A 12,773-nucleotide genomic window follows, 5' to 3' on the forward strand; every position below is an offset into this window, starting at 1 on the left:
ACTTAAACCCGTAAAGCGGGGTAAGTTTAAGCCCGTTTCAAGAAGCGAGGTAATCGAAACTCAGAGTCAGTTACTTTGGCAACTGACTCTGTGAACCAAACCTGGTCGGGAGCAGGTTTTATTTGGGAAACCCAGAATTTCCTTCGGTCTCCGTCCCTTTTTAAAGTGAACAGTGTTTAAATACCTCGTTTAATCTTTCAGTTCATTCATAGATTTCACCTGTTTCCTTCGCGCAGAGACCAAAATGTCCGTTTCTAGAGGATCCTGTAGATGATGACGCTGTATTAATTCACATGGCATTGAATTTAGGCCGCAAGAGGATTTTGACGCCACGAGTTAATTTTCTCTCATATCGCCATGCATATTTATTTGAGCGGTACCGTATGTTTTTCTCGAGACTCCATACATATATTAATAATCTTATTCACCCATACGTCAAACACATCACCCATCGTGACCGCGCTTTTACATCCGGGGAGATTCTTTGTGTTGCGTTACGTTTTTTTTTGCAAACGGTGGTTTTCTTTATAACATTGGAGATGCTGAGCACATTAGTGAAGTCACTGTATGTAGAAAGGTTCGACCTCAAGCACGTTCCTTGACACAAACTCCTTAAAGCCATTAAAGAGGAGTTTCACAGGATTGCAGGTATGTGGTAATTTGTTTCATTGAGGCTAATCTGAAAAATGATGATCAGTTAATAATATCTTGCTGTGATCTGAAATAAACTGATAAATGTGCAGGTTCACTGACTACTCTTTCTAATGGTCACTGTAACTGACGTATCATTGTTTACATCACCAAGATCATATGTGATGCTGCACATATCATAAACGTGAACTCATGAATATATCGTGAGTCAACCCTAAATAACAGCCTGCACTGGGGTAAGTACATGTATGTCCTATACACTTATTTCAATGCATCCACTCACACTCACAGGAACACTTCTATGCAGCACTAAACTAATGTGAACTTTCTTCTAGGAGAGATTGACGGCTTTCTGCTGGAGATAAGGGTTAATGGCAGCCCACACTACTGACCCCTCACCCAGAACCTGAAGCAGGCCCCCAGCAGCGCTTTAATGTGGCACTGCAGAACAAGAGCCCGGGTGGAAATGACCTATGGCCTGTTGAAAGCATGTCTTCAGTGCCTACGTCACCTCAGGGAAACACCTGAGAGGTGATGTGAGAGGAGATGTGTTGTTCTCCACATTATTGCAGTTATTAGAGAGGAGCAACAGCCTGCCCTACAAATACAGGACCCTGAGGAGACTCCTTCCATCACAGTGATCTGCAGAGTGGATGGACAGATTTGCTTTAATGTCTTAATCAACCATCACCACCACCAATAAAATAAACTGAATAGATGTAAATCATAATTTATTTGTTTTTTTTTCATTTCCTACAAATACAAAGGCAATTGTTAGATTTTATGATTCTTCCAATAATTCATACAATTCACCTTTAACTATACACTCATCTCCAGCTTGTGTTTGGGAATTTCAATTTCTAGATCTGGCTTTTCAATCTTGTGGTACAAGTATAACATTTCCTTGAGATTACGTTTATACAACTCTGTAACCGGTAACTTAAAATACAGAAGATTTAGAGTTACATGACATCTTGACATGACATGTTCCTCATTACTCTTACAGAATTGAACTCTGGCATTTACTGAACATCACTGAACTGTGTGCATCTGTGCAGCAGAATGTGACGGACCTCCTCCTGCTGTTCTTCCACACTCTGGGGCAGAGGGGAGATAATAATGTCACTATACTTGGAGATCAAGTTACATCCTTTAAGCTACGCAACACAAACATCAGAAATCATGTGATGTGTATAAACTCTATTAATATTACACTTTATGATACTGCTTATCATAATTTAAGCTTTATTTAGTAGTATACTTACAACATCCTGGGCTTCTGTTGTGACAGGAGGATTCATATATTACCATCAGAATCTGTTAAGACCAACAAAGAACCCAACCCAGACTCTAAGAAAAGTAAAAGAAACTAAAAAATGGATATATCAAAAGTAGCCTATGTAAAAAATCAAATATATAGGTAGACCTCTTACATTTTACACATGCACTTGTATCCTGGGGAGTGACGGGTTCTGATGAATTCCTTCAGCCTCTGCTTTCCAGTGTTCAGGCTGAGTGCCTTCTCCTCTGCATGCGTCAGAGGTGGAGGTGCAGGTCCTCCACCAGTTGTTCTAGCCTCTGCCTTCTTTCTGTTGGCTGAGTAGAAGTCAAATGTTTAACTGTGTGAAAACATTATAGCCATGTTGAAAATGCTGCTGCACTGCTATACTCTGCATGCTATTTAGTTATTTAATATGTCAAATATTGTAAAGTCAGGTAGTCTACACCCATGACATGATGGTGCCTTATACCTGTTTGAATTATGTTTTTACATTCCATTTTTAGCCACGTTCTTCTATGTCTGCAGGATTGCGCCTACATAAAAACTGAAATTAAATTCTTATATTATTACGTGCTTTGGGTAACTTTTAAAAACCTAATTAGATTAATGTAATAATTTCTCTCCATAAAACGTATTGGATTATTAAATTATCATTACTTTACAAATCCCACATCAACCACAACAGGAATTTTAAAAATGCATAGACATAACACTGCACTTTTAATTCATATAAACATCGGTATTTTATGCAATTAATGAAGTAACTCCTTAGATGAGTGAAAAATTACTTTACAAGTCCTTACTTTACGAGTGAAATATAACAACAATACAAAAATTATTTAGTATTTAGTTACTCTGAACACTGTATGATTAAAATGTAAACTTACGCATTGACTCAAGGAGCTATTTTCTTCCAAGCTAATTCTTTCTCTTTCACCGCTGCAGCCGTGTTGCTTTTTCTACGGAATATAGACTCATAGTCGTTACATGCGACTATGAGTCGCATGTAACGACTATGAGGTATCATATCCATTTCCGGATGTACAGTATTTCGTTGTCCTGTTGCCATGGTGACTCGTAATATCTTCACTCCATTGATCAGGGCTTTGTATCGTCGCGGTGCACGCGCTTAACTCTGAGTCAGTCAACTCAGAGTTGCTTAAACCAACTCTTTTCAGCTGTTCTGGAACCGAAAACTCCAGGTTTGCAAACTCAGAGTAAATCAACTCAGAGTTTCGTTTTAACTCAGAGTTTGTTAAACCTCCTTCTTGAAGCGGGCCCCTGATCTGAAGAAAACAAACTTTTAGCAACATGTTTTCAAATAATTAGGCCATTGTTTTATATGTTTCTATGCTGATAGATAATATTACATTTTACATGTTCTATAAAGTTCAGCCTTGATGTTGAAGATTTTGTGAGTTGGCAGATTCAAACTTGGTAAATAAACATTGGTTAAAAAACATATGGGCAGTTCTGACTACAAATGTTTTGTGAAAAAAAAGGACTGCTGCTTTACTTGTCAGGCTTTTGCAGATATCAGACCCACATGCACAGCGCGGACAGGTTGGTGGTTTAAGAGGTGACAGTCTTTATTACGTAACTTAAGGCAAGGCAAGCAGAGTTATACACAGGTGCTCTCAGACGTGAACACCAAAGGAGCAGGCTCTAATCTTGGTCAAACGGTCAGGTACGTTACCAGTCTTTCCACGGCAAAAGTACAGGCAAGGAGCAGGCAGGCTTAGATAGATAGATAGATAGAATACCTTTATTGTCCCGCGATGGGGAAATTACCATGATGCACAGAGACATATAGACATATATACAGAAGAAATAACACAATAATAATTATAAGAAATTAGTGTTATGGCAAAAATTGTCTCTTCCTTATTTCTATGTCTCTTCCTTATTTCTATGCAGTTATTATACGAGTTATGACTTATGTTCTGCAATTAATATCTTATGTTTTGTCTTACTGTATGCATTTGACATTTCACCTAGATTGTTCAATGGTTGTCTCTGCCTGATAGACTCTCAACTCTAGCTCCCAAACCCAAGGTCGGGGAGTTGTGTCTCTGTCTGTTGAGACTTGGTGCTCCTTTCTCACAGATAGTTGGACGTCAGCGATGCAGGTGTGAGAAAGTAAAAATCTTCACACACACTGCGACAGGGAGGAGATGGTGCATGTAATTTGATTGGGTTAGAAAGACATTCCACCCTAGTCGGACAGAGAAGCTAAAAGGCAGAAGCAACTTGAGGATCGTGGGCTCTTTGCATCACACCTTCGTGGTGTGTGCACTGATCTCCCCAGCTGGTTTTTGGTTTGTTGATGTGCACGATCAACATCCATGCTTTTTATTTGCTTTCCCCATTATTTTTATTTTCTTTATTATTTTAATAAATCGCACAAAAGGACAACTCTCTCTCATCTACTTCTTTATGGAAAATTTCCACCACAGAAATTGGCGTTGTCGGCAGGATCCCGCGGCAGGTCGTCTGGACGGTGTGACCAGGGACGATAGTCCTGAGGACTAGGGTCGCTCAGCCTCCAAACCTCTACAGACATTCAGAGCTGGGAGGACTGCTCATCCGTCTGGATCGCCTCTGACGAGATCCTTGAACTCAGATTCAAACTCAAATCCTAATTTGGCTCGGCTCGGTGAGAGAGATTCCTTTGATTTGTGAAAAACAAAAAGATTGGAACTTTTTTTTTAAATTTAGCTGAAACATTTCAATTGGTTGAAAAAAAAAGAAAAAGAAAAGAAATCTTCTATTTGGTTGAAACACTAAATTTGATTAGGAAAATTAATTAGATCGAGAAAAAAAATCCCAATATTACATGTTCTTAATTAGGTGAAAGTCTGCTCTGGGTGGTGAGACGTCGGTTGCTAAGGGTTGGCTCGTGGAACCGAGCTTCCGTCTGTACTGAGGATACAGACATGTTTTTTTGATCTGTGCGTGGTCCACACGTGGGGGACTGAGTATAAAAGACGGCTTCTGAAAGAGGGAGCGCGTTTGCAGAGTGAAGTATTTTCAAGATACGAGGGACCCGGGCCTAGAGGGGCCTAACGTTGAGGAAATACTTCGTGAAAGGCTCTGTCGCCAGATCAGGTTGGTTCCCTTTTTACGGAGACGTCCGATAAAAAGGCATTTTGGGAAGGTTCCGGCCGGAACACACAAAAAATCTAAGGCAGGAAACCGCCGGACTCTGAAAGACGGGTTCGGGGCAATTTGAGTCTTCACCACCAGACAGAAACCGTACAAAACTAAACGTAATTAAAGTAAATATGGTTATTAGTGCGTTTCATGTTTCCATGAGTGGGAAACTGGTTATGGGTTCAAAAGGAGAATCGCTTTGTGTAAGGACATACGCACCTTAAAAGAAAAATTAGAGACAAAAGAAAATACTTGAAAAAGCAAAACTATCAACACTAAAGCCCTAAAAGAAACAAAAGAGAGATGAGAGTAACAGGAAAAAAGGAGATAACAACTCTGGGGAAGAATTGTTTGCACTCTGCCACACACACACCACACACACACGTCATGTCAAGAGCAAATGCTCCCATTGTTTCTGCTCTCTATTCTAATGCAGAACTGAGCGGGATGAGGGTAAATCCGGATCTGGACTCCTTTCCCACCATCAGCAGAAGAACCGAAGGAGAAGAAGCGCCAACCAACAACCAGAACAGGGTGGAAGCTCTGACACCACAGCAGCTGGAGGACACAGACCACAGCATGGACGCCTCAGCGACTCCCACAACGCCTGCAGCCATCACGTTCTGGGCTCATCAGATGAACCAGCTACTACAAGCATGTGTGTCTGACACAGACACCTGCTTATGACAATCAGCAAAGGAAAACAAGCACAGAGCAACAGCAGAGAAGACGTGCTCTGACACAGACACTGGTTGAAACAACAGGAGAGGCTTCAGACGTGATCGGCACAAAAGAGCTGCATCCGAGCATCCAGGAAAGGTCTGTCATCGAGGAACAACTGTCCCATTGAAAGGCTTCACCCACTGGCGCTCACATCAGACTGATGGTTGGGGAAGGAGGAAGGTGACGGTTCCTTTTCACGTGACGTACAAGACGGTACCGCAAACACACACACACATTCATACACGCAATGAAGAAACACGCTTACAGCTGATACACGCTCAAATTCATGTTCATGCTTATCTGCTCGCAATGAAGAATCGCTTTTTGCTTAAAAAAATCCCACAGAGTGATTTTACAATGATGACAAACAGCTAAATGACAACTGCTGCATGACTTTGCAGTCTGATGGGTTCAAACTATTTTAACTTGCAACAAATTCAGTAATAAAATCCTTCATGTTTCTAAAAATACTTGTGCACAATATAGGTTTGTCTGGCCAGACTGTAGAAAAACAAAAAAACAGACTATAGAAAAACAAAACCAGATTGTAGAAAAACAAAACAGACTATAGGAAGACTGAAACTGACTGAAACAGACTATTAATGACTATTAAAGGGAAGACGACTATTAGAGAGAAGTAATAATTACTGTACGTACCAGACTATTAAAGAAAAACCTATTCTTTCACTGTCTTGTGCAACATCTGACAGCAAGACACCTTAACATTCATCTTTGCTTTCAAACTTGTGCCCAGTTAAATTTTTAGGAAGAGATCTCATGTAGTTTAGATATTTGATTGATTTCCACTCCAGACGGAGTGCAGGTTACATCTACAGACATTCTAAATAATCCCTCTTTTGTTGGTGTTAACTTCAGCTCAGCTGTGCTCTTATCATTGGCTGCTGAGGGGGGGCTGTAACTGAGGCCCTCACACAGGCTGCATCACAGCTTGTTTATGATTTCACACACACACACAAACTGACCTCAACTTCCCTCTTTTGGGATGAACACAGGTCTGCGCTTGCGATTTCTTTTACTAACGAACAAAAAGATTTTGATGTTTATTCTACAGCTCCACACGTCCCTCTGTGAAAACATGATGGAGACAGATGCAGGACGTGGGTCCTTTCGTGAACAGATGTGAACGGGGTGGAGACTGGTGAACGACTTCTGACCCCATGTGACGTATTCACCTACTTTGCATACTTTAAAAAAAAAAAAAAACTTTTTTTTATTCTGCCTGTCATGCACAACAAGCAGTGAACCTCCACATTCTAATGACACACTACATGTTTTTATTTTCATTTTTCAGAGGACGCTCTGACCCAACACTCAGCCTTACAGGAAGCCCTGCTTCCCTGTGGCTCACACACAGACATGATGTAGGTTCGATCAGAGGATGTGAACCAGTGGTCATCACACCTAAATCTGACCACAGACCATGTAAACAACAACACCCTCTTAAAGGAAGCCATAGATGGTGTTACTGCAGACACCACTAAGCTACTGAAACATTGGATGCTACAGGCCACAAAGAGAGCCTGTCTAAATTACACTTTGTTCAGACAAAGGTTATTTTCTGGGTCATTGTAATTACAGCTGATGGCAAATCCATCTCACCCAACAGAGTTGAAGCAATTTGAAACCTGCCTAAACCGTGCACGTATAAACAGCTGATGTCTTTTCTAGGTCTTTGTTCTTATTGTAGGACTTTCGTTCCTAACTTTACTGTCTTTGAGGCCCCACTCAGGGTTCTGATGCAGACGTCTTCATCGTCCACTTCTTGTCTCACGTGGACGTCTGAGGCTGAACAACGTTCACCGACCTCATGCTTGCTCTTCAGTCGACTCCTACTTTGGGTCTTCCTGATCTGACCCTATGCGACCTTTCACTCAAACAGTGGATGAGAGATCAGGTTGTACGACTTCTGTTCTTTGTCCTCATACTGTGTCTTTGATTCTTTTGGAAAACATCACATCTTTCCACAGCTCGACGGCTTAGATACAACACCACCTTACTCAACATGCTGAAAATTACTATCAAGAGTCCGTCGTGAAGTCTGGCGCTTTGCTAAGACACTACTCTGCTCAGGCTGCAGAGTTGATTGTGTTGACTGAAGCTAGTAAACTAGCAGAAGGAGAGTCTGTTACCATCTACACAGACTCACAGACGCTCTGTGGAAGCATAGGAAGCTTTTGAAGTCTGATTGCAAACCTATCTCACTTCATGATTAGGTTCTGCTTTGCTGGACGCTGTCCTGCTGCCTACAGCTAATGCTGTTTGTAACTGTCCGACTCTGACACTGACACCATCAGTGACGACTTTGTTTCTGCCGACATGCAGCTGCAGACGCTGCTGCGAAGGTCGCTGCCCAACAACCCCTCCCTCTCCTGATCCTCGTTTCCTCTTGTTCCCTCTCCAACTCTCTCTATCCTTTCCTTCCTCATCTCCCTGTGCTTTAAACATTTTGTACCTCACAGGAACGCAGACTCTGGCTGACGAATGGTTCCACCTGTAGCCATGGAGTCTGGTTTGGGCCTGATGGCAGCCGTGCCGCCCAAACACCTTTTCCCCACAATTCAGGTTTCCAACAGGTGAAAACAGGCGACAGGACCATTACACCATTCAACCAGGGGACTGAGCGATCGTTAAGGAGTTCAGGAGGAAACACTGGAACTCCAAACGGTGGCGAGGCCCCTTCCACGTCCTTCTGACGACCAACACGGCTGTGAAGATCGCAGAAAGAGCGACTTGGATCAACTCCATCCAGGAAGGTCCCGGATCCAACAGACGACCCTCCATCTACACCACACGAGAAAGCCACCACTGACGAAAAGAACTGAGAAGGACGACCCTTGCTGTGCTCACACACGCACTGCGGCGAGGCTGCGTTGACCGTTCAGCTAAAGGTGGGAGCCAAGCGCCGCCTGAAGCTGCGCCGGTGAATCACACTATCAGACCAACATCTACACACACGCTCCTGAGAAAACACACACACGAGCAGCCTTGAGTTGCCAACGCTGGACGACGTGTAGACTCTTCACATCACGGGGAGTGACAGTGACTCAGACGACATTGGGAGGAAACCTGGCGGTGATAACGAATCCCAAATGTCTCTGTGATCAGCTGATCACAACCTGAAGAACTCCAACGAACTGTCAATACTTCAACACACAGGTTGGAAACAATCTAACGCTACTGTTCAACAGGAAGAAGCAGATTGTTACGAGACATCAATTGTAAACATGCTTTGTTAGACTTCATTTTATGTTACTTGGATTATTGCCTTTAGCATATGATGTTTCTATGTAACTTTACACACTACTTTTGAATGAGAAAATTCACAACAACAACAACACTGAGTTTAAATATCCTGAAGTTGACTTGGTGTTTAATTTGCTCACAATCACTTTATTCACTGCTACAATTAGTTCTATCCTTCATCTACAGATGAAAGACAACAGAAGCGGAAATATGCATCATCATTCTGGTTAAATCCCTGAATCTCCTATTCGCTCTAGACGCAAATGTACAATTAAAGATCCGAAAGCATTAAATCTATCTTAAGAATATATGAAACAGAACCCCACCGGAAACGTATGGCTATCATACATTAATTGTCTTTATTACATTACAATTGAATGGCCGTAGACACGTTGTTAGCAGAGAAAAGAGGCGTTTGTGTTATGTTTGGAGAGGCATGTTGTACTTACATCCTGAATAACACTGATTCTAATGGTATTGTGGCGAAGGCGCTACACGGCCTTCAGAATCTCAGCTAACTCTGGTATAGATTCTTCCTCTTGGAATTGGCTAGACGAAATGTCTGGAAAATGGAAATCTGTTCTCATGTCCACAGCTGTTTCCTTTATAATTGAGATGGCTGTGATTCTCTTGTTTGGTTTTTGCGTTATCCCACTGGTTAGAGGTCTCATCATGCGTGCGACCTCAGCAACACTCTCGTATGAGATGGCACAATGCACTATGTTCAAAAACCCCAACTCTAATTTACTTAATGACTTTGACGATGGTCTTAGGCTATCTGACCACAAAATATAATATGATACAAATATGATAATGAGCTTATTTTCTTCACATGCCAATACAGAAGTTATTCTTGTATAACTACCCACCAAAAACAGCTCCCAACCTTTTGTCCCTTAGTTACTTCCATTTTATGTGAAGGTGTATTTTGAATCTTGATGAGTTAATACCCTTATTGTTTCATTTGCAAGGATCTTTTATTATTACAGAATGTGATGTTGACAATTTCTCTTCTTAGTGGTTGATTAATGTGTAATCAAAAGGGGGGAGTGTTATGGCAAAAATTGTCTCTTCCTTATTTCTATGTCTCTTCCTTATTTCTATGCAGTTATTATACGAGTTATGACTTATGTTCTGCAATTAATATCTTATGTTTTGTCTTACTGTATGCATTTGACATTTCACCTAGATTGTTCAATGGTTGTCTCTGCCTGATAGACTCTCAACTCTAGCTCCCAAACCCAAGGTCGGGGAGTTGTGTCTCTGTCTGTTGAGACTTGGTGCTCCTTTCTCACAGATAGTTGGACGTCAGCGATGCAGGTGTGAGAAAGTAAAAATCTTCACACACACTGCGACAGGGAGGAGATGGTGCATGTAATTTGATTGGGTTAGAAAGACATTCCACCCTAGTCGGACAGAGAAGCTAAAAGGCAGAAGCAACTTGAGGATCGTGGGCTCTTTGCATCACACCTTCGTGGTGTGTGCACTGATCTCCCCAGCTGGTTTTTGGTTTGTTGATGTGCACGATCAACATCCATGCTTTTTATTTGCTTTCCCCATTATTTTTATTTTCTTTATTATTTTAATAAATCGCACAAAAGGACAACTCTCTCTCATCTACTTCTTTATGGAAAATTTCCACCACATTAGAACATCATGTACAAATAACAATGAGGTAAGGTGACTGCACCAAACAAAGTGAGCGATATATTAAAGTGACTGGTGCCATTGCTCTGGAGATGTAGCGTGTGTGCGGCAGTGTGGTAGAAATGTGCACCATGTTATAATTGTTCGTTATAACGTCTGACAGAAGCAGGAAGGAAAGACCTGCGGAATCTCTCCTTCCCACAGCGAAGGTGGATCAGTCTGTCACTAAATCTGCTCTCCAGGGCAGACAGTGTGTCCTGCAGTGGGTGGGACTCGTGGTCCAGCATGGATGTGAATTTTGCCAGAACTCTTCTGTTTCCCACCTCTCTCACTGACTCCAGAGTGCAGCCCAGGACAGAGCTGGACTTCTTAATGACCTTATCCAGCTTCTTCCTCCCCTCTCTGTGATGCTGCTGCTCCAGCAGACCACACTGTACAGGACGGCTGATGGCACCACAGAGTCATAGAAAGTCCTCAGGAGTGTCCCCTTCACTCCAAACGACCTCAGCCTTCTTAGTAGGTAGAGTCTGCTCTGACCCTTCCTGTATAGTGTGTCTGTGTTGTTAGTCCAGTCTAGTTTGTTGTTAAGGTGAACACCCAGGTACAGTCCAATTTCTCTGAATGTTCATTCCCTGAATGTTCACTGGAGGAGGGGGTGTAGACTGACATCTGTGGAAGTCCACCACCATCTCCTTGGTCTTCCCTGCATTGGTTAGAAGGTGGTTCTGCTGACACTAGTCCACAAAGTTCTTTGTCAGTTCTCTGTACTCCAGGTACCAGGTCCAACAGTTGCAGAGTCGTCAGAGAACTTCTGCAGCACACAGCCAGATGAGTTGTGTCTGAAGTCTGCAGTGAAGAGGGTGAAGATGAAGGGGGCCAGGACAGTGCCCTGGGGGGCTCCCACACTGCAGGTCAGAGTGTCCGACACCAGTCCTGGACCCCAGTTTGTGAGGTAGTCCAGTATCCACTCTGTCAGGTAATTGTCCACACCAGCTGACTCCAATTTGTCCATTAAAAGAGATACCTATATGGTATTAAAGGCACTGGAGAAGTCAAAGAACAGAATCCTCACAGTGCCGTTGGGCTTCTCAAAGTGGGCCAGGGAACGATGGAGCAGGAAGATGATGGTGTCCTCTACTCTGATGCCAGGCTGGTAGGCAGAACCATTGCTTAGCTCACCATGCAGCGCAGTTGATGTAGAACCAGTCTCTCAGGTATGATGACTACTAAAGCAATACTGAAGGTACTGTAGGTGGTGCAAAATAAAAAGATCCTCTGGAGGCACTCATCTGCTCTGTACATACAGTAACACCTTGATGTTGCGTAACGGATCATCTGATCACACACACTTTGCCACAGAATCTGCCTCACAAAGATGATGCGATGCACATTAGGGCAGTCATGGCTCACAATGAGTTCAATTATTGTGAGGCAGGTTGAGTGGCTGTTATTCTCCCGCAGGTAAAGCAGGCTCTGAGACAGGAAGTCTAATGATGGAGCATGTCTAAACAGTCACAATAAACTGTAATAAATCACTGTTTAGAATACTTGCAAAGATCGGCACAACATTAGAGCGTCTTCCTGGGCATAAGAGCATCAACCGGCCAAGCAGGAGGACGCGATTTCAGTCTCACCATAAACTGAAAATCACCGGAACACCGCAGATGCGCTAAATTCTTCCTCATCAGGTGTCGACAAGGTCGTGATGTTGCTGCAGTCTAATGAAGTAGGATGCACAGAAAACCTAGCTTTGTTAGCAGGTGGTTCTGTAAGTCACCCGACGGTGGCGAGCTGACTGACCTGTCATTCCTTTAGCAAACGCAATGTGTCAAACTTTGTTCTGTATTCAAGGTGGGACCATTGGTCTTTCTGGTTGGTCATGCGCGTCAGATGCACCTGATCTACTTCTGTTTTTAAGCCCTGTGTTTCCTCCTATATGTTCTGTGTTTTGTTGAATCCCTAGTTTCTGGCTGCTCATTTAACAGGTACTGTGCTGTATGCCACCTGCTTGCATTTGTAGGGATTTTCCAAGTTTGTACTTTTAATGTTTACT

The 12,773-nt window shown here is 42.6% G+C and overlaps 1 long non-coding RNA gene across 1 annotated transcript; it reads left to right on the forward strand.

The window, feature by feature from the left end:
- The first annotated feature begins 2,940 nt into the window (after window positions 1-2,940).
- On the forward strand, window positions 2,941-10,679 carry LOC129603223 (uncharacterized). The gene is made up of 2 exons (XR_008692943.1): window positions 2,941-6,989; window positions 7,122-10,679. It is a non-coding gene; the product is annotated as an uncharacterized LOC129603223 (long non-coding RNA).
- The last annotated feature ends 2,094 nt before the right edge of the window (window positions 10,680-12,773 follow it).

The sequence above is a fragment of the Betta splendens genome, chromosome 16, assembly GCF_900634795.4.
Source record: "Betta splendens chromosome 16, fBetSpl5.4, whole genome shotgun sequence".
NCBI classification, from domain to species: Eukaryota; Metazoa; Chordata; class Actinopteri; order Anabantiformes; family Osphronemidae; genus Betta; species Betta splendens.